Source organism: Dendrobates tinctorius, unplaced genomic scaffold (genome assembly GCF_039654945.1).
Source record: "Dendrobates tinctorius isolate UK_male_01 unplaced genomic scaffold, ASM3965494v1 ptg000059l, whole genome shotgun sequence".
NCBI classification, from domain to species: domain Eukaryota; kingdom Metazoa; phylum Chordata; class Amphibia; order Anura; family Dendrobatidae; genus Dendrobates; species Dendrobates tinctorius.
In genome coordinates, this window is record NW_027361727.1 from 1,072,194 (window position 1) to 1,094,817 (window position 22,624).

The 22,624-nt window shown below is 45.0% G+C and overlaps 1 protein-coding gene and 1 long non-coding RNA gene across 5 annotated transcripts in view; one reads left to right on the plus strand and one right to left on the minus strand.

Annotated features, from left to right (window-relative positions):
* PTPN5 (protein tyrosine phosphatase non-receptor type 5) overlaps positions 1-22,624 on the minus strand; it is a 131,309-nt gene that overhangs the window by 46,567 nt on the left and 62,118 nt on the right. The gene's annotated exons all lie outside the window — the stretch shown is intronic.
* Positions 14,282-21,421, plus strand: LOC141092281 (uncharacterized). The gene is made up of 2 exons (XR_012232749.1): positions 14,282-14,577; positions 20,568-21,421. It is a non-coding gene; the product is annotated as an uncharacterized lncRNA (long non-coding RNA).

Genomic DNA, 22,624 nt, shown 5'->3' on the forward strand with positions numbered 1-22,624 from the left:
TGGTCTTTTCTTTTCTCCATGCTCAATGTGGTACACACAAGGACACAGGACAGAGGTTGAGTCAACTTTAATCCATGTCAACTGGCTGCAAGTGTGATTTAGTTATTGCCAACACCTGTTAGGTGCCACAGGTAAGTTACAGGTGCTGTTAATTACACAAATTAGAGAAGCATCACATGATTTTTCGAACAGTGCCAATACTTTTGTCCACCCTCTTTTTTATGTTTTGTGTGGAATTATATCCAATTTGGCTTTAGGACAATTCTTTTTGTGTTTTTTCATTTAAGACAAATTAAATGAAGATAATAATAACAACAAAGAATTTGTGTTTGCAATATTTTTCAGGAAGAAACTGAGTATTATCTGACAAAATTGCAGGGGTGTCAATACTTTTGGCCACAACTGTAGCACAAAAATTAAATGATTAAATGGGTATTCCTTCCCAGTTTACCATTTTTGCCATATTTATGTCAAGCAATCCAGTCCTGCAAATGCATATGTATGATGCCATATACAAAGCGCTATGCCCTGTGGCCGCCTGTCGCAATATGTAGCGACCCCACAGGGGGTAGCTCAGCGGATGGCATGACACACACAACAGGATGGAAATGGGGAGAGGAAGGCCCTACTGATAGGGAAATGAGGGATGGACACCTCCTGCTCAAACGTGAGACTGACCCTGCACTCCCCTAATGCCCTAAGTGGGTCCTTCCCCCCCATCACCGTAAGGAACCTCTTTGCTCCCGATCACCTAGTACTGCCCTGGCTAGTGCCTTGGCTGGCAAGGGCGCTAGTATCATCACTGCAGATGGAATGACACAGATGACAGTGACAAACACGAGACAGACGAGGACAAAAACCCCAAACTCAGCTTATTAGCCTTCTCTGCTGCAAAGCACTGCACAGCAGAAGGCACCCAGACCATGAAACCAGCTGAAACAACACAGCAGCCAGAGAGCTCCTTCCTCCAGGTTTGGTCAATATAGAATGCTCCATCACCGACAGTCAGCTGAATCATCAGGTGACTATTTAAAGGATGGTGGGAGTGGTCACCACCCACATCAGCTGACCTAGCCACTCTGCTGTTGCAGCAAGGTTCCAGCAAGGGAAACTGACATTAATGCCCACTGGTCCTGAAAGGTAAAAAGCTCCATTTAAATCAAAGTGGAACCAGAGCTGCCACGAATCCAAAATTGGATCGTGACATCGCCTTATCCTCACACTGGGTCAGTGGACGGTTCACCACCGTGTCTGGCCGGTCCCATATCTTTATTCTGCAGTGCAGGTCTTGCATGTGAGCTGTGGTTATATACTACATATTGTTATAGTAGATAATTTTCTGGACTGCAGGACAGTATAGATCTCAACCTCCTATAAATATCACACCTCAAAAAAAAAATTGTCTAGACTTAGATTGTTGATAATTGTTATCATTGTGCAAAGACAAGATGATCACATCATCTGCATGACCGGCTCCAGGATGAGCATAAACTACAGAGAAGAAAAATCAGAAGATTCACCATGCTTAAACCAGTATGAGGAGGTACAAACAACAAGATACAAATGTAGCTTCATTCTTCACTCAGGGTTATTGTCACTAATGGATGATGAGAACTAGATAAACATCCAGCCAGAAAGAATAAAACCCAAGTTTCAGTGTCATTATCATATATCCCAAGAATCAGTGTATAATTATTCTGTTCCGTAATTGTCAGTATCATTACTTCCTATTCAAGGTATCAGTGTTATTACCCTCTACCCAAAGTCTTAGTGTAATTATGTACTGTTTGGAGGAGGGAAAATGACGCATACACTGAAAGGAACACCCTGCCTACAGTGAAGCATGGTGGGGGGCTTGGGGATGTCTACAGTGAAGCATAGTGGGACTTATTGATTCCTACAGTGATGCATGGTGGTGGCTTGGTGATGCTTATAGTGTAGCACAGTGGCAGTTGCCTGGTTATACAGTCGCTATTGACAGCTAGTACAGTGGTTCAGTGGTTAGCACTGGAGTGATTGGTTCAACTCTGACCAACAATAATGGGCTTCCACCTCTCAGGTACACTTCAGAAATTAAAATCAATTAACTGATTTGATGCATTATGCATCTAGCTTTCTCTTTCATGATCTTGCCATTGCTGCTGGTAATCATATTGGTAACCTACCTATAAATAATCTCCTGGGCAGCATGGTGGCTCAGTGGTTAGTAATGTTGTTGAAGTCATCGGTTCAACTCGGACAGAGCACGCTGAGTTTCCACCTCTCAGGCACACGTTCAAAATTTGAAGTGAGTGGCTGCAATGTGAACTATTTTCTCTTTTCACAACCTTCTCATAGGTGTTGGAAGTCATTTTCATGACTTAGCCAGTAAACAGCTCTTGGACAGCACGGTGGCTGGGTGGTTATGTTGCTAGTGGATTAATCTGTGTACAGTCCAGCTGTTCAACAGTGAAGATATATCTATTTATTCATGAACAAAGATAACACAGCTTACAACTGGTATCTCTTACAGCTCGGGATCTTAGCATCTCGTCTGCCAGCTTGTAAAGTGAAAGCAGAATGTGCTCCAGCTACACACAGCGTGAACAGTGATCGGGAACGTCCTGATACTCTTTTTTTTTTTTTAGACAATGTATTATTGACAATATAACACTATTGTTGGAGACAGAGACTTATGCACCAATAAACAGTAGTACATAGTAGTTGTAATATATGCTATAATAAACATTATTCCGACGACAGGTTAGCATTAGTAAAATTGATATTCTCATTTCATCACTCCAGATTACTTTCTTCCAATCTTCAGTTGTCCAGATAAGATGTTCTTTGGCCCAGGAAATTCTCTTACTTCTCTGTTTAAGATTTAGGAATGGCTTTTTCCTTGGTGTTCGTGCTTTGAGACCATCAACAAGTAATCAGCAACGTACTGTTCTATCAAACACCGAAACTCCTCCATCGTGCAAGAACTGGTAGGGTTCCTTGGCTGATGCTTTTTTTTTTGCAAGGCTAACATAATTTTTCTGTCTGTTTTTTGAGTTGTTGCCTTTTTCCTTCCTCTTCCACGCTTAGTTTTGATGCTGCAACAATCAGCAAAACGTGAACACAGCTTTTGCACAAAGAAACAGTGACACCACCCATCTTCCTAGCAATTTCCCTAAAACTGTATCCCTCCTTCCTCAAAACAATAGCTGTAGCTCTCTTTTTTTGCAGACCAATCAGACCTCTTTGTGGCTGGAAAAATTAAAATCTAAAAAAAAAAATTCATTCAGGAATTTGTGAGCTCAAAATAGACATTTATAATTAGTCAGTTAAAAAAATTAAATTTAAATAATAAAATACAAGAAATTAAAAATTCTCAATTGTTTAAAAAGAAATTAAAGCCTGTAGGATCGATACTGTAAGGATCAAGTGATGACTGTAGCTTTAAAACACAACTTTTCTTTATGTCCATATTAAATTAAAAATAATCATATAACTAAAAATGTATGAATTTTACTCACAAAGAACAAAGTCCTGTATTTCTTGTCAAAATTATAAAAACTACCAACAAAATAGCAGAAACAAGTCTCCAGATATCATTAGTAACAGATTGCGTGCCTGGGCCCCCCAAACCATCATTGATGTGGGAAACTTCTCACACTAGACCTCCAGAAGCTTGGATTGTGGCTTCTCCACTCTTCCTCCAGACTCTAGGACCTTGATTTTCAAGGTCTAGTGTGAAGTCTCCACAATCTGTGATGGTTTGGGGAGCCATGTCATCTGCTGGTGAAGGTCCACTGTGTTTTATCAAGACCAAACTCAGTGCAGCCGTCTACCAGGAAATTTTAGAGCACTTCATGCTTCTCTCTGCCGACAAGCTTCTCGGAGATGGAAATGTCATTCTCCAGCAGGACTTGGCCCCTGTCCACACTGACAAAAGTACCAATATCTGGTTTACACACAACAGTATCACTGTGCTTGATTGGCAGCAAACTCGCCTGACCTTAACCCCATAGAGAATCTATGGAGTATTGTCAAGAGGAAGATGAGAGACACCAGACCCAACAATGCAGACGAGCTGAAGGCTGCAATCAAAGCAACCTGGGTTTCCATAACCCCTCAGCAGTGCCACAGGCTGATCGCCTCCATGCCACGCTGCGTTGATGCAGTAATTGATGCAAAAGGAGCCCCGACCAAGTATTGACGGCATTTACTGAACATACATTTCAGTAGAACAACATTTCAGATTTTAAAATCATTTTCAAGCTGGTGTTATAAAGTATTCTAATATACTGAGATAATGACTTTTGGGCTTTCATTGGCTGAAAGCCATAATCATCAACATTAACAGAAATAAACACTTGAAATAGATCACTCTGTTTATAATGACTCTCTATAATATATGAGATTCACTTTTTTGTATTGAAGAACTGAAATAAATTAACTTTTTGATGATATTCTAATTTTGTGAGAAGCACCTGCATGTACAGCTGGTATAACATGGGCATCTCCTGTATATATTATATATGTACAGCTGGTATAAGTTATACATCTTTTGTTTATAATGATATGGCGCATGCTGGTATTACCTGGGCATTATATATACCGCTGATGCATCCTGGTACCACGCAATCTGGAGAAAGTGTAATGTTATTATGTAAATTGTGTGGGAATAAGGTAAATGTGCCCGCTCCCCACATATATCCGATGTGTAATGCCACAGTCATCTGAATACTATTTAATTAGGCACAATTAGTCATTCTGAGGGCGAAACTATGAATCACGCCGTCCCTGTGCTCGTCTCCTCCTGATCCACAGACGGTTATTTGCAGTTGGAGGCGTTGTATAATTTGGTAACACATAATAAAGTGTAAATTGACAGACGAGCTAACAAATTTAATTGGTGGAGGCCAAACTGGCAAAATGTGACTGGATACTGGGAGTCGCAGTGTCCGCAGTAAAGTGACCAAAGGAACCAGCAATAAAGCAGGTCAGCAGACGACCCGAGGTCATCCATGAGAAACCGATCCAGCCGAGAAGTCAGAGAGTCGGGCATTAGTGGGCATCCCGGGATTGTGGCACATGGAGTCTATAAAGAGCTACACAGCATCCTTATACTGACACGCTGCTCTGTGTGCTACTTGGTATCTATATAACCCTATAATATTTGGGAAGCATGGTGGCTCAGTGGTTAGCACTGCAGCCTTGCAGCGCGTTTGGTCCTGGGTTCAAATTCCTCCATTTGCAAGGGCTTTGTATGTTCTCCTCACACTCCAAAGACATATTGATAGGGAATTTAGATTGTGATCCCCAAAGAGGACAGCGATGATAAGAAAAAGCAAAATAAGTAAACAAATGAGAATATAATCCAAGAATTGCTTATTATACTGGGGATGCTGGCTGTGGGGATATTATACTGGGGATGCTGGGAGTGGGGTACATATTATACTGGGGGATGCTGGGTGTATGGTACATATTATACTGGGGGATGCTGGGTGTATGGTACATATTATACTGGGGGATGCTGGGTGTAAGGTACATATTATACTGGGGGATGCTGGGTGTATGGTACATATTATGCTGGGTGTATGGTACATATTATACTGGGGGATGCTGGGTGTATGGTACATATTATACTGGGGGATGCTGGGTGCGGGGTACATATTATACTGGGGATGCTGGGTGTGGGGTACATATTATACTGGGGGATGCTGGGTGTATGGTACATATTATGCTGGGTGTATGGTACATATTATACTGGGGGATGCTGGGTGTATGGTACATATTATACTGGGGGATGCTGGGTGCGGGGTACATATTATACTGGGGATGCTGGGTGTGGGGTACATATTATACTGGGGGATGCTGGGTGTATGGTACATATTATACTGGGGGATGCTGGGTGTATGGTACATATTATACTGGTGGATGCTGGGTGTGGGGTACATATTATACTGGTGGATGCTGGGTGTGGGGTACATATTATACTGGGGGATGCTGGGTGTGGGGTACATATTATACTGGGGATGCTGGATGTGGGGTACATTTTATACTGGGGGATGCTGGGTGCGGGGTACATATTATACTGGGGATGCTGGGTGTGGGGTACATACTATAATGGGGATGCTGGGAGTGGGGTAAATATTAAACTGGAGGATGCTGGGTGTGGGGTACATATTATACTGGGGGATGCTGGGTGTATGGTACATATTATACTGGAGATGCTGGGTGTGGGGTACATACTATAATGGGGATGCTGGGAGTGGGGTACATATTAAACTGGGGGATGCTGGCTGTGGGGTACATATTATACTGGGGGATGCTGGCTGTGGGGTACATATTATACTGGGGGATGCTGGGTGTATGGTACATATTATACTGGGGGATGCTGGGTGTGGGGTACATATTATACTGGGGGATGCTGGGTGCGGGGTACATATTATACTGGGGGATGCTGGGAGTGGGGTACATATTATACTGGGCGATGCTGGCTGTGGGGTACATATTATACTGGGGGATGCTGGGTGTATGGTACATATTATACTGGGGGATGCTGGGTGTGGGGTACATATTATACTGGGGGATGCTGGGTGTATGGTACATATTATACTGGAGATGCTGGGTGTGGGGTACATACTATAATGGGGATGCTGGGAGTGGGGTACATATTAAACTGGGGGATGCTGGCTGTGGGGTACATATTATACTGGGGGATGCTGGCTGTGGGGTACATATTATACTGGGGGATGCTGGGTGTATGGTACATATTATACTGGGGGATGCTGGGTGTGGGGTACATATTATACTGGGGGATGCTGGGTGCGGGGTACATATTATACTGGGGGATGCTGGGAGTGGGGTACATATTATACTGGGCGATGCTGGCTGTGGGGTACATATTATACTGGGGGATGCTGGGTGTGGGGTACATATTATACTGGGGGATGCTGGGTGTATGGTACATATTATACTGGGGGATGCTGGGTGCGGGGTACATATTATACTGGGGATGCTGGGTGTGGGGTACATACTATAATGGGGATGCTGGGTGAGGGGTACATATTATACTGGAGGATGCTGGCTGTGGGGTACATATTATACTGGGCGATGCTGGCTGTGGGGTACATATTATACTGGGGGATGCTGGGTGTGGGGTACATATTATACTGGGCGATGCTGGGTTTGGGGTACATATTATACTGGGGGGTGCTGGGTGTGGGTTACATATTATACTGGGGGATGCTGGGTGAGGGGTACATATTATACTGGAGGATGCTGGGTGTGGGGTACATACTATAATGGGGATGCTGGGTGTGGGGTACATATTATACTGGGGGATGCTGGGTGTGGGGTACATATTATACTGGGCGATGCTGGCTTTGGGGTACATATTATACTGGGGGGTGCTGGGTGTGGGTTACATATTATACTGGGGGATGCTGGGTGAGGGGTACATATTATACTGGAGGATGCTGGCTGTGGGGTACATACTATAATTGGGGATGCTGGGTGTGGGGTACATATTATACTGGGGGATGCTGGCTGTGGGGTACATACTATAATTGGGGATGCTGGGTGTGGGGTACATATTATACTGGGGATGCTGGGTGTGGGGTACATACTATAATGGGGATGCTGGGAGTGGGGTACATATTAAACTGGAGGATGCTGGGTGTGGGGTACATATTATACTAGGGGATGCTGGGTGTATGGTACATATTATACTGGAGATGCTGGGTGTGGGGTACATACTATAATGGGGATGCTGGGAGTGGGGTACATATTAAACTGGGGGATGCTGGCTGTGGGGTACATATTATACTGGGCGATGCTGGCTGTGGGGTACATATTATACTGGGGGATGCTGGGTGTATGGTACATATTATACTGGGGGATGCTGGGTGTGGGGTACATATTATACTGGGGGATGCTGGGTGCGGGGTACATATTATACTGGGGATGCTGGGTGTGGGGTACATACTATAATGGGGATGCTGGGTGAGGGGTACATATTATACTGGAGGATGCTGGCTGTGGGGTACATATTATACTGGGCGATGCTGGCTGTGGGGTACATATTATACTGGGGGATGCTGGGTGTGGGGTACATATTATACTGGGCGATGCTGGGTTTGGGGTACATATTATACTGGGGGGTGCTGGGTGTGGGTTACATATTGTACTGGGGGATGCTGGGTGAGGGGTACATATTATACTGGAGGATGCTGGCTGTGGGGTACATACTATAATTGGGGATGCTGGGTGTGGGGTACATATTATACTGGGGGATGCTGGCTGTGGGGTACATACTATAATTGGGGATGCTGGGTGTGGGGTACATATTATACTGGGGATGCTGGGTGTGGGGTACATATTATACTGGGGATGCTGGGTGTGGGGTACATATTATACTGGAGGATGCTGGGTGTGGGGTACATATACTTGAGGATGCTGGGTGTGGAGTACATATTATACTGGAGGATGCTGGGTGTGGGGTACATATTATACTGGAGGATGCTGGGTGTGGGGTACATATTATACTGGAGGATGCTGGGTGTGGGGTACATATTATACTGGAGGATGCTGGGTGTGGGGTACATATTATACTGGAGGATGCTGGGTGTGGGGTACATATTATACTGGAGGATGCTGGGTGTGGGGTACATATTATACTGGAGGATGCTGGGTGTGGGGTACATATTATACTGGAGGATGCTGGGTGTGGGGTACATATTATACTGGGGGATGCTGGGTGTGGGGTACATATTATACTGGAGGATGCTGGGTGTGGGGTACATACTATAATGGGGATGCTGGGTGTGGGGTACATATTATACTGGAGATGCTGGGTGTGGGGTACATACTATAATGGGGATGCTGGATGTGGGGTACATACTATAATGGGGATGCTGGGTGTGGGGTACATATTATACTGGAGGATGCTGGGTGTGGGGTACATATTATACTGGGGGATGCTGGGTGTGGGGTACATACTATAATGGGGATGCTGGATGTGGGGTACATACTATAATGGGGATGCTGGGTGTGGGGTACATATTATACTGGAGGATGCTGGGTGTGGGGTACATACTATAATGGAGATGCTGGGTGTGGGGTACATATTATACTGGAGGATGCTGGCTGTGGGGTACATACTATAATGGGGATGCTGGGTGTGGGGTACATATTATACTGGGGGATGCTGGGTGTGGGGTACATATTATACTGGAGGATGCTGGGTGTGGGGTACATATTATACTGGAGGATGCTGGCTGTGGGGTACATACTATAATGGGGATGCTGGGTGTGGGGCACATATTATATTGGAGGATGCTGGGTGTGGGGTACATACTATAATGGGGATGCTGGGTGTGGGGTACATATTATACTGGAGGATGCTGGCTGTGGGGTACATACTATAATGGGGATGCTGGGTGTGGGGTACATATTATACTGGAGGATGCTGGCTGTGGGGTACATACTATAATGGGGATGCTGGGTGTGGGGCACATATTATATTGGAGGATGCTGGGTGTGGGGTACATACTATAATGGGGATGCTGGATGTGGGGTACATATTATACTGGAGGATGCTGGCTGTGGGGTACATACTATAATGGAGATACTGGGTGTGGGGTACATATTATACTGGGGGATGCTGGGTGTGGGGTACATACTATAATGGGGATGCTGGATGTGGGGTACATACTATCATGGGGATGCTGGGTGTGGGGTACATATTATACTGGAGGATGCTGGCTGTGGGGTACATACTATAATGGAGATACTGGGTGTGGGGTACATATTATACTGGGGGATGCTGGGTGTGGGGTACATACTATAATGGGGATGCTGGATGTGGGGTACATACTATCATGGGGATGCTGGGTGTGGGGTACATATTATACTGGAGGATGCTGGCTGTGGGGTACATACTATAATGGGGATGCTGGGTGTGGGGTACATATTATACTGGGGGATGCTGGGTGTGGGGTACATATTATACTGGAGGATGCTGGGTGTGGGGTACATATTATACTGGAGGATGCTGGCTGTGGGGTACATACTATAATGGGGATGCTGGATGTGGGGTACATATTATACTGGAGGATGCTGGCTGTGGGGTACATACTATAATGGGGATGCTGGGTGTAGGGGTACATATTATACTGGAGGATGCTGGCTGTAGGGTACATACTATAATGGGTATGCTGGGTGTGGGGTACATATTATACTGGAGGATGCTGGGTGTGGGGTACATATTATACTGGAGGATGCTGGGTGTGGGGTACATACTATAATGGGGATGCTGGGTGTGGGGTACATATTATACTGGGGGATGCTGGGTGTGGGGTACATATTATACTGGGGGATGCTGGGTGTGGGGTACATATACTGGAGGATGCTGGGTGTGGGGTACATTCTATAATGGGGATGCTGGGTGTGGGGTACATATACTGGGGGATGCTGGGTGTGGGGTACATTCTATAATGGGGATGCTGGGTGTGGGGTACATATTATACTGGGGGATGCTGGGTGTGGGGTACATATTATACTGGGGGATGCTGGGTGTGGGGTACATTCTATAATGGGGATGCTGGGTGTGGGGTACATATACTGGGGGATGCTGGGTGTGGGGTACATTCTATAATGGGGATGCTGGGTGTGGGGTACATATTATACTGGGGGATGCTGGGTGTGGGGTACATATTATACTGGGGGATGCTGGGTGTGGGGTACATTCTATAATGGGGATGCTGGGTGTGGGGTACATATACTGGGGGATGCTGGGTGTGGGGTACATTCTATAATGGGGATGCTGGGTGTGGGGTACATATTATACTGGGGGATGCTGGGTGTGGGGTACATATTATACTGGGGGATGCTGGGTGTGGGGTACATTCTATAATGGGGATGCTGGGTGTGGGGGACATTAAACTTGAGCTGTGGTGGCATCATACTGTATATTTGGGGTCTGTTGTGGATATCACACTGTATGGGTGAAGGTGGTGCCCATTAGGACGGTGAAGGGGGACAATGTGAGGAGTGGGTACAGTTTGGAGAAGACAATGTGGTCGGTAATATGAGGGCATAGTGTAAAGAGGGGGCACAGAATGGATATGAAGGGGCAGAGTGAAATGGGGAGTTACAGTATTGTGATATACACTCACTGGCCACTTTATTAGGTACACCTGTCCAACTGTGTGTTAAGACTTAATTTCTAATCAGCCAATCACATGGCGGCAACTCAGTGCATTTAGGCATGTAGACATGGTCAAGACAATCTCCTGCAGTTCAAACCGAGCATCAGTATGGGGAAGAAAGGTGATTTGAGTGCCTTTGAACGTGGCATGATTGTTGGTGCCAGAAGGGCTGGTCTGAGAATTTCAGAAACTGCTGATCTACTGGGATTTTCACGCACAACCATCTCTAGGGTTTACAGAGAATGGTCCGAAAAAGAAAAAAAATCCAGTGAGCGGCAGTTCTGTGGCCGGAAATGCCATGTTGATGCCAGAGGTCAGAGGAGAATGGGCAGACTGGTTCGAGCTGATAGAAAGGCAACAGTGACTCAAATTGCCACCCGTTACAACCAAGGTAGGCAGAAGAGCATCTCTGAACGCACAGTGCGTCGAACTTTGAGGCAGATGGGCTACAGCAGCAGAAGACCACACTGGGTACCACTCCTCTCAGCTAAGAACAGGAAACTGAGGCTACAATTTGCACAAGCTCATCGAAATTGGACAGTAGAAGATTGGAAAAACGTTGCCTGGTCTGATGAGTCTCGATTTCTGCTGCGACATTCGGATGGTAGGGTCAGAATTTGGCGTAAACAACATGAAAGCATGGATCCATCCTGCCTTGTATCAACGGTTCAGGCTGGTGGTGGTGGTGTCATGGTGTGGGGAATTTTTTCTGGGCACTCTTCGGGCCCCTTGGTACCAATTGAGCATCGTTGCAACGCCACAGCCTACCTGAGTATTGTTGCTGACCATGTCCATCCCTTTATGACCACAATGTACCCAACATCTGATGGCTACTTTCAGCAGGATAATGCGCCATGTCATAAAGCTCGAATCATCTCAGATTGGTTTCTTGAACATGACAATGAGTTTACTGTACTCAAATGGCCTCCTCAGTCACCAGATCTCAATCCAATAGAGCATCTTTGGGATGTGGTGGAACGGGAGATTCGCATCAGGGATGTGCAGCCGACAAATCTGCGCCAACTGTGTGATGCCATCATGTCAATATGGTCCAAAATCTCTGAGGAATGCTTCCAGCACCTTGTTGAATCTCTGCCACGAAGAATTGAGGCAGTTCTGAAGGCAAAAGGGGGTCCAACCCCTTACTAGCATGGTGTACCTAATAAAGTGGCCAGTGAGTGTAGAAAAAGTAAGGGAAAATAGTGGAGAGGGGACAACCATGGTATAGGCCATGATTCATAGGGGCAGATGGGTTGGCAGTTACAGTTGTGGCCAAAAGTATTGACACCCCTGCAATTCTGTCAGATAATACTCATTGTCTTCCTGAAAATGATTGCAAACACAAATTCTTTGGTATTATTATCTTCATTTAATTTGTCTTATATGAAAAAACACAAAAAGAATTGTCCTAAAGCCAAATTGGATATAATTCCACACCAAACATAAAAAAGAGGGTGGACAAAAGTATTGGCACTGTTCAAAAAATCATGTGATGCTTCTCTAATTTGTGTAATTAACAGCACCTGTAACTTACCTGTGGCACCTAACAGGTGTTGGCAATAACTAAATCACACTTGCAGCCAGTTGACATGGATTAAAGTTGACTCAACCTCTGTCCTGTGTCCTTGTGTGTACCACATTGAGCATGGAGAAAAGGAAGAAGACCAAAGAACTGTCTGAGGACTTGAGAAACCAAATTGTGAGGAAGCATGAGCAATCTCAAGGCTACAAGTCCATCTCCAAAGACCTGAATGTTCCTGTGTCTACCGTGTGCAGTGTCATCAAGAAGTTTAAAGCCCATGGCACTGTGGCTAACCTCCCTAGATGTGGACGGAAAAGAAAAATTGACAAGAGATTTCAATGCAAGATTGTGCGGATGGTGGATAAAGAACCTCGACTAACATCCAAACAAGTTCAAGCTGCCCTGCAGTCCGAGGGTACAACAGTCTCAAACCGTACTATCTGTCGGCATCTGAATGAAAAGGGACTGTATGGTAGGAGACCCAGGAAGACCCCACTTCTTACCCCGAGACATAAAAAAGCCAGGCTGGAGTTTGCCAAAACTTACCTGAAAAAGCCTAAAATGTTTTGGAAGAATGTTCTCTGGTCAGATGAGACAAAAGTAGAGCTTTTTGGGCAAAGGCATCAACATTGAGTTTACAGGGGAAAAAAAGAGGCATTCAAAGAAAAGAACATGGTCCCTACAGTCAAACATGGCGGAGGTTCCCTAATGTTTTGGGGTTGCTTTGCTGCCTCTGGCACTGGACTGCTTGACCGTGTGCATGGCATTATGAAGTCTGAAGACTACCAACAAATTTTGCAGCATAATGTAGGGCCCAGTGTGAGAAAGCTGGGTCTCCCTCAGAGGTCATGGGTCTTCCAGCAGGACAATGACCCAAAACATACTTCAAAAAGCACTAGAAAATGGTTTGAGAGAGAGCACTGGAGACTTCTAAGGTGGCCAGCAATGAGTCCAGACCTGAATCCCATAGAACACCTGTGGAGAGATCTAAAAATGGCAGTTTGGAGAAGGCACCCTTCTAATATCAGGGACCTGGAGCAGTTTGCCAAAGAAGAATGGTCTAAAATTCCAGCAGAGCATTGTAAGAAACTCATTGATGGTTACCAGAAGCGGTTGGTCGCAGTTATTTTGGCTAAAGGTTGTGCAACCAAGTATTAGGCTGAGGGTGCCAATACTTTTGTCTGGCCCATTTTTGGAGTTTTGTGTGAAATGTTCAATGTTTTGCTTTTTGCTTTATTCTCTTTTGTGTTTTTTCATTTAAGACAAATTAAATGAAGATAATAATACCAAAGAATTTGTGTTTGCAATCATTTTCAGGAAGAAACTGAGTATTATCTGACAGAATTGCAGGGGTGTCAATACTTTTGGCCACAACTGTAGATCTGATAATGGTGGACAGTGGGGTTGTTATCGATCATTAAGGTGGACAGTGTGGCGAGTGTAGCTGATAAGGGCAGACAGTGTGGAGGTCATATACCATAGTGTTGCGTTGCATAGGACGCAATATTGGTGTTAGCCACCAGGAGTCGCTGCTGCACTGGAAGCAGGAACCTTTGGGCAGGGAGACGTGCCAGAAAGCAGTGCAGGCGTCGCAAAATGCTGCGCAACCACGCCGGTGAGGGCCCCGCCGGTAACGCGGGGCCTGGACCGAGGACAAGAGCGGTGCCAGACGCAAGTCTTGGTGTCGGAGGCCAGCGGGCAGCTCGGTAACCAGAGGAAGAGACGAGAGCGTGGTCAGGGACAAGCCAGGGGGTCGAGAACCAGCTGGGAACGCAGTGATCAAAGGAAGAGACGGAAGCCAAGCCAGGCGTGAGCCAGGAGGTCGGAAGCCAGAGAAAACGGGGCAATACCAAAAGGAGGGCGGAGAGACAGGTCAGGAATTGAGCGGGGTCATACACGTGGGAGTCAAGCATACAGAGAAACGCTGGACTGGGACTCAGGGAAACAGGACAGACACTACAGGGAGACTGGGAACAACGGTATCACACATAGTAACCTAGGTCAGCTGCTCTAGCCAAGGGACCGGAACTATCACCGACACAGGACCTAGGCTGTAACACCACTAAATAGCTGCCCCTTAATCAGAGAGAGGCGGATCCAATTAACCCTGACCTGACCAGGATGGGAAGGGAGCAAACCCGTCCTGGATCATGACACATAGGTTTATTTAGAGAATAGTATGGAAAGATGTATTTTACAGAGGACAGTTTACGACACTCCTATTATTAAGTGCACCGTGTGGGGCTGTGCTGCAGAAGACTGGAGCGGAGGGAAGTCTGCACAGACAAGATGAGGATGTGAAAAGTCATCATGGAGTCTGGACTGCAATGTTAGTGTAAGTGGCTGTTAGAGCTTGTTACCTGACCCACCGGAGGGGGAGGGTAGGATGACTTAGGAGTCCTGTTACCTTAGTTTCTGACCAATTCCTTTGCTTGGGGGCTAAAGGCTCATCGAGGGAGGGCACTATTGGCTCCATCTACCTAGGGCACGAAAATGCCTTATCCTGGCCTTGCATGTACTCAGTCACATTGCCCAGACAGCACCAGTACTTCTCAATGATATAGAGGCCCCATTTTATTTCCATTCAAGCATTCAAAAGTCTCTTGTGTCATCACAAAATAATCTATTGTTTACATCTGATTTTATGTTTCATTAGATTTTTGTTTCTCCTTGGGTACATGGAGATTAGAAGCAATTATATAGGAGGGAAGCTGTGACACCACCTATTGTGAATAATAATATTCTTTATTTATATAGCGCCAACATATTCCGCAGCGCTTTACAGTTTAACGGTTTCAAAACACAAGTCATAAGTAACAACGCTAACAATACAATAATTAAAGCAAAATAAGACGAAATAAGACGACCCTGCTCGTGAGAGCTTACAATCTACAATGAGGTGAGGGAGATACAGAGTACAGGTGTGTATTTACAATTGTGTATTTACAATGAAGGTCCAGCCATCTTGAGGGAGTGAAGGATGGATGGAGATAGTGAATGGGCTACACACGCACACTTGCACATAGAATGACTTTGATTAGTGAGCGTGATAGGCCGCTCTGAACAAATGTGTTTTGAGAGAGCGCTTAAAACTATGCAAATTGTGGTTAGTCCTAATTTCTTGGGGTAGAGCATTCCAGAGGATTGGCGCAGCACGGGAGAAGTCTTGGAGTCGGAGGTACGGATTAGTGAAGAGGTTAGTCGAAAGTGGTTTGCAGAGCACAGCGATCGGCTAGTCCGATAGACAGAAATGAGGGAGGAGATGTAGGGGGGTGCCGCACCGTGGAGAGCTTTGTGGGTGAGAACAAGTACTTTGAATTGGATCCTATAATGAATGGGCAGCCAGTGTAATGACTGATGAAGAGCGGACACGTCCGACTACCGATTAGCCAGATGGACGACCCTAGCTGCTGCATTAAGTATGGACTGGAGAGGGATTAGTCGAGTGACGGGGAGGCCAATTAATAGAGCGTTGCAGTAATCCAGGCGGGAGTGGATCAATGCTACAATGAGGGTTTTTGTTGTTTCCATGGTGAGAAAAGGGTGGATTCTAGAGATGTTCTTTAGCTGTAAGCGGCAAGAGCGGGCAAGAGATTGTATATGGGATGTGAAGGAGAGATTGGTGTCAAACATAACACCCAGACAGCGCGCCTGCTGCCGGGGTGTTATTGTGGTACCACCCACGGAGAGGGAAATGTCAGATTTAGGGAGGTTAGAAGACAGCGGGAGCAGAAGTAGTTCAGTTTTGGAGAGGTTGAGTTTCAGATAGAGAGCGGACATGATGTTGGAGACTGCGGACAGACAGTCACTGGCGTTCTGTAGTACAGAGGGGGTAAGGTCGGGGGAAGACGTATATAGTTGTGTGTCATCAGCATAAAGATGGTACCGAAAGCCAAATCTGCTGATGGTATGTCCAACTGGGGCTGTGTAGAGAGAGAACAGAAGGGGGCCAAGGACTGAGCCCTGAGGTACCCCGACAGCAAGAGGAAGAGGAGATGACGTGGAGCCAGAGAACAAAACACTGAAGGAGCGGTCAGAGATATAGGAAGAGAACCAGGAGAGAGCAGTGTCCTTAATGCCTAGTGACTGGAGCCTAGAGAGTAGGAGATGGTGGTCAACAGTATCGAACGCTGCAGAAAGGTCAAGAAGAATGAGCAGAGAGTGGTCACCGTTACGTTTTGCTGTCAGAAGGTCATTGGTCACTTTGATGAGTGCAGTTTCTGTCGAATGTAGGGGGCGGAAGCCGGACTGTGAAGGGTCTAGAAGGGAGTGAGTGGAGAGGTAACGGGTAAGGCGGGAGTAAACTAGGTGCTCCAAAAGTTTAGAGATGAAGGGGAGATTGGAGACTGGTCTGTAGTTGTTTGTGCAGAATGGGTCGAGAGCGGGTTTCTTTAGTAATGGAGTAACGATGGCGTGTTTGAAGTAGGATGGGAAAATGTCAGAGGAGAGGGAGAGATTAAAGATTGTAGATAGGTGGGTTGTGACGACTGGAGAGAGACTGGAGGAGATGTGAGGGAATGGGGTCGGTAGTGCATGTAGTCGGACGAGAAGAATAGAGGAGTCTGGAGACTTCGTCTTCTGTGATAGGATCAAATGTGGATAGTGAGCCAGGGGAGATGCAGGAAGGGATGGGAGTCACAGCACTTGGTTGGGAGCAGATTTCCTGACAGATATTATCTATTTTTCTGTAAAGTGGGAGGCCAGGTCATCAGCACAAATGTCTGTGATAGGGGCTTGTGCTTTTGGCCTGAGGAGGGAGTGAAAAGTGTCAAAAAGTTTCTTGGGGTTGTTGGCTAGTGAGGAGATCAGGGTGGTGAAGTAGGTCTGTTTGGCGAGGTGAAGGGTAGAGTTATAGGTTCTTAACATAAATTTGAAGTGGATGAAGTCTTCTGGTGTGCGGGTTTTTCTCCATAGGCGTTCAGCACTCCTGGAGCATCGCTGGAGAAGTTGAGTTTGCGATGTGAGCCAGGGCTGCTTTACTCTGTACTTGGAGGTTCTGAGGGTGAGGGGAGCTACTTGGTCAAGGGTGCTTCTCAGAGTGTCGTTGTAGTGATGAACAGCCATATTAGGACAGGAAAAAGAGATTGGGGACAGTGATGAGTGTAGGGAGTCTGAAAGTGTCTGAGGGTTAATGGCTTGTAGATTTCTGACTGTGTGGTAGGTAGGAGTGAGCTGGGATGGGCGAGGATTTGTGAGCGTGAAGGAGAGAATGTTGTGGTCAGAGAGTGGAAGCGGTGAGTTATTTAGGTGGGAGATTGAACAGAGCAGGCCGAAGACCAGATCAAGGGTGTTACCGTCCTTGTGTGTCTCAGAGGTTGAAAGCTGTGAGAGGCCTGGATCCTGTGTTAACTACTGTATACAGAGGTGTTATCAGTCATTGTACAGGAGAAAGAGGAGGTGAGCTGTGATATCACCTATTGTGAATTGTGGATCCTGTGTTATTTACTGTATAGAGAGGTGTTATTATTCTATGAACAGGAGGGGGGGAGGTGAGCTGTAACATCCTGTGTTTTCTACTATACTGTACAGTTGTGGCCAAAAGTATTGACACCCCTGCAATTCTGTCAGATAATACTCAGTTTCTTCCTGAAAATGATTGCAAACACAAATTCTTTGGTATTATTATATTCATTTAATTTGTCTTAAATGAAAAAACGCAAAAGAGAATGAAGCAAAAAGCAAAACATTGATCATTTCACACAAAACTCCAAAAATGGGCCAGACAAAAGTATTGGCAGCCTCAGCCTAATACTTGGTTGCACAACCTTTAGCCAAAATAACTGCGACCAACCGCTTCCGTTAACCATCAATGAGTTTATTACAATGCTCTGCTGGAATTTTAGACCATTCTTCTTTGGCAAACTGCTCCAGGTCCCTGATATTAGAAGGGTGCCTTCTCCAAACTGCCATTTTTAGATCACTCCACAGGTGTTCAATGGGATTCAGGTCTGGACTCATTGCTGGCCACCTTAGAAGTCTCCAGTGCTTTCTCTCAAACCATTTTCTAGTGCTTTTTGAAGTGTGTTTTGGGTCATTGTCCTGCTGGAAGACCCATGACCTCTGAGGGAGACCCAGCTTTCTCACACTGGGCGCTACATTGTGCTGCAAAATTTGTTGGTAGTCTTCTGACTTCATAATGCCATGCACATGGTCAAGCAGTCCAGTGCCAGTGGCAGCAAAGCAACCCAAAAACATCAGGGAACATCCGCCATGTTTGACTGTAGGGACCGTGTTCTTTTCTTTGAATGCCTCTTTTTTTCTCCTGTAAACTCTATGTTGATGCCTTTGCCCAAAAAGCTCTACTTTTGTCTCATCTGACCAGAGAACATTCTTCCAAAACGTTTTAGGCTTTTTCAGGTAAGTTTTGGCAAACTCCAGCCTGGCTTTTTTATGTCTCGGGGTAAGAAGTGGGGTCTTCCTGGGTCTCCTACCATACAGTCCCTTTTCATTCAGATGCCGACGGATAGTACGGGTTGACACTGTTGTACCCTCGGACTGCAGGGCAGCTTGAACTTGTTTGGATGTTAGTCGAGGTTCTTTATCCAACATCCGCACAATCTTGCGTTGAAATCTCTTGTCAATTTTTCTTTTCCGTCCACATCTAGGGAGGTTAGCTACAGTGCCATGGGCTTTAAACTTCTTGATGACACTGCGCACGGTAGACACAGGAACATTCAGGTCTTTGGAGATGGACTTGTAGCCTTGAGATTGCTCATGCTTCCTCACAATTTGGTTTCTCAAGTCCTCAGACAGTTCTTTGGTCTTCTTTCTTTTCTCCATGCTCAATGTGGTACACACAAGGACACAGGACAGAGGTTGAGTCAACTTTAATCCATGTCAACTGGCTGCAAGTGTGATTTAGTTATTGCCAACACCTGTTAGGTGCCACAGGTAAGTTACAGGTGCTGTTAATTACACAAATTAGAGAAGCATCACATGATTTTTTGAACAGTGCCAATACTTTTGTCCACCCTCTTTTTTATGTTTGGTGTGGAATTATATCCAATTTGGCTTTAGGACATTTCTTTTTGTGTTTTTTCATTTAAGACAAATTAAATGAAGATAATAATACCAACGAATTTGTGTTTGCAATCATTTTCAGGAAGAAACTGAGTATTATCTGACAGAATTGCAGGGGTGTCAATACTTTTGGCCATAACTGTATATTGAGGTTTTACATGTCATTGTTTTCTGTCTATACAGAACAGGAAGTGTGAGTCTTGTAAAATGCCAGTCTGGAGATTTTTTTTCAAATTTAATTATTATTTTTTAATATAGATAGTTATAAGAAAAATAACACATTTAGTACAAAGAAATTATTTAAACAATAGGTAATTTTCTTGTAACACATTTTCTTTAAGGCTGGTAATTTCTGAGACAACTGTATAGTTCCAACCGAGTGTATTCTTGATTCTGTGTCATTTGGGAGCCTCATCTATATACTACTGAATCACTGTATATGAAAATTATTACAATTTGAGAGTCCTCAGTGGTTGATACCTTTTAATGGATAACTGAAAAACTGGTAACAAATTACAAGCTTTCCAGACTACTCAGGTATTGCTATTTGTTACTATCTTTTGTTAGCCATTAAAAGGTATCAGCCACTGAGGACTTTTCACATTTTGCTGTCTACTGGCTAACACGGCAGAAACAGATGTTTTTCCTGTATCTATATATGGACACTGAATAAATTACTGAACCATCACCAACACCAATAAGTGATATACTACAATGGACCAGCAGGAACAAAATGCAAATATGTCAAGTGATTACTAAAAAAAAGTTAATTGTAAAATTAGTCTATCATGACGGAAGAGACCTTCATGAAGGATCGTCACTCTGATCGTACTGTCCTCTAGTTTTCATTCCAGGTCACTAACACCTCAGCGTTACACTGATTTGAGGGTGGAACCAGCATTGCGGCCATTTCTCCAACATCCCAGGAGCCGTTTTTCAACACAACCCCAGGCCACATCTTGCTTGTACTACTGTGAGCATCCTGGCCTAAACGTGCTTCCATGGCTGCAGCGTCTCTCGACTTGTCTCCTATTGGACACATCTGGGACGTCACAGGTTATTGATTACACAGGAGCTGCCAGCAGAGGATCTTGATGATTTGCTCAAGTGTATTCAGCTGCAGAACATTCGTTAGAAGACCATTAATAACCTCACTGATAGCAGCCAAGGCCAGGCTTGGACTGGCCTTTAGGGTAACAGGGCAATCCCCCTGTGGGCCTCCAACCCCACTGTATGGGCAGTACTTGGCATAATTCACTCCATACAGAAAAAAACCCAGCATCTCATCATTTATAAACCAAATTACCCAGTTTATTATTATATAGAGATATAGGTAAATTTGAGAGGGTAGTGTAATATTTGTATGCATTTGAAGAGTGGGCCCCCGATAGTCAATGTTACTGGTGGGCCCTTGGCACCCCAGTCCGACACTGGCCGAGGCTGTAAGTACTGGGATTTCTGCACGGGGTTCATACGCCAATCGGAAGAAATACAAATGTTTCGAAAAATGTATTTCCATTTTTCATTATTTGCAGATCAGTAACATCTCCATCCTGTGATTTCTATAACTCCACGACTTTTCCTTTTTGGTGTTGTAATTTCAATGTTGATGTGATGAGCGTATAATAGAATGTTGTATGTATTTACAAGTATTATACTTTATATAAATTTCTAATTACAGGAAAGTGTTAACATATTGCGTCTGTACTAACTGTCTTTTGGTTTATTGTTCCATGGATTCCAATATTAATTGAAGCCATAAATACTTTGCGGTATTTATCCTGGCACAGCTCGTCCCTGAGTCGTCACTTTGCAGGCTTTGTGTCTTGTGTTGACACTAGGTGCTGTGTTTTCTTTTCCATTATCTGCAGATGAGGACTCTCTACAATGAGGAGCAGATGATTAGACCAGATGGGTGGAAGAGGATCAGGGAGCTCCTGCTTTCATGCGGATATATAAAGTAAGGCCCCTTTACATTTAGCGATGCACCTGCGATCCCGACCACGATATGACGCGTCAGGATCGCTGGTGCATCGCTAAATGGTCGCTAGTGAGCTGCCACACAGGCAGATCTCACAGCGATGCAGCAGCGATACAGCGGACGATACCTATCAGACGCGGCGATCCTGACGTCCTCCCGCCCACGTCCACGCGTCGCTCGTCGGCGCCACAGGAAGCCCAGCAGGAAGCGGCCGACAAGAAATGGAGCTGCGCGATCTCGCATGATCAGCGACAGACAACGGGGGAGCCGGTCCGAAGTATCACACATAGCGATATCGCTAGCAATATCGCTATAACATCACAAAATCAGTGACATTATAGCGATATTGCTAGCGATATCGCTATGTGTAAAACCCCCTTTACAATGCACTTCTTTATCACTCATAGAATATTTGCAATTAATTAATTTATATAAATTTGCTATTAACATTTCTCTTATTAGCTATACTGATCCTGAGTTACATCCTGTATTATACTCCAGAGCTGCACTCACTATTCTGCTGGTGCAGTCACTGTGTATATACATTACATTACTGATCCTGAGTTACATCCTGTATTATACTCCAGAGCTGCACTCACTATTCTGCTGGTGCAGTCACTGTGTACATACATTACATTACTGATCCTGAGTTACATCCTGTATTATACTCCAGAGCTGCACTCACTATTCTGCTGGTGCAGTCACTGTGTACATACATTACATTACTGATCCTGAGTTACATCCTGTATTATACTGCAGAGCTGCACTCACTATTCTGCTGGTGCAGTCACTGTGTACATACATTACATTACTGATCCTGAGTTACATCCTGTATTATACTCCAGAGCTGCACTCACTATTCTGCTGGTGCAGTCACTGTGTACATACATTACATTACTGATCCTGAGTTACATCCAG